The sequence below is a fragment of the Rhagoletis pomonella genome, unplaced genomic scaffold (genome assembly GCF_013731165.1).
Source record: "Rhagoletis pomonella isolate Grant_MI unplaced genomic scaffold, Rhpom_1.0 Rhpom_scaffold_00001, whole genome shotgun sequence".
Taxonomy (NCBI): domain Eukaryota; kingdom Metazoa; phylum Arthropoda; class Insecta; order Diptera; family Tephritidae; genus Rhagoletis; species Rhagoletis pomonella.
In genome coordinates this window covers 3,806,733-3,807,000 of record NW_023458555.1, presented here as the reverse complement: position 1 = coordinate 3,807,000, position 268 = coordinate 3,806,733, and positions in this window count along the sequence as shown.

Sequence of the window (268 nt, the reverse complement as noted above, 5' to 3'; positions counted from 1 at the left end):
AAAAAAAAAAGGTTTTCCAGAATCATTGCAATAACCATGCCAAATCGATAAAGCTATTTTGAGACTAGTTAGTTAGCATTAAAGATAAGAGTCGAATTAATAGTACAATAGTCTCCTATACTACAGTAAAAAAATGTATTCTACTACCACTGAAAGGAAGAGGAAGAGCTCACTATAAATTTAATTCTTAAAAACTGTAAAAATAAAATTATGGATTACGTTGCTAACTGGCGAATGTTCGCCTTAAGTTACTCCACCATTTCTTCAT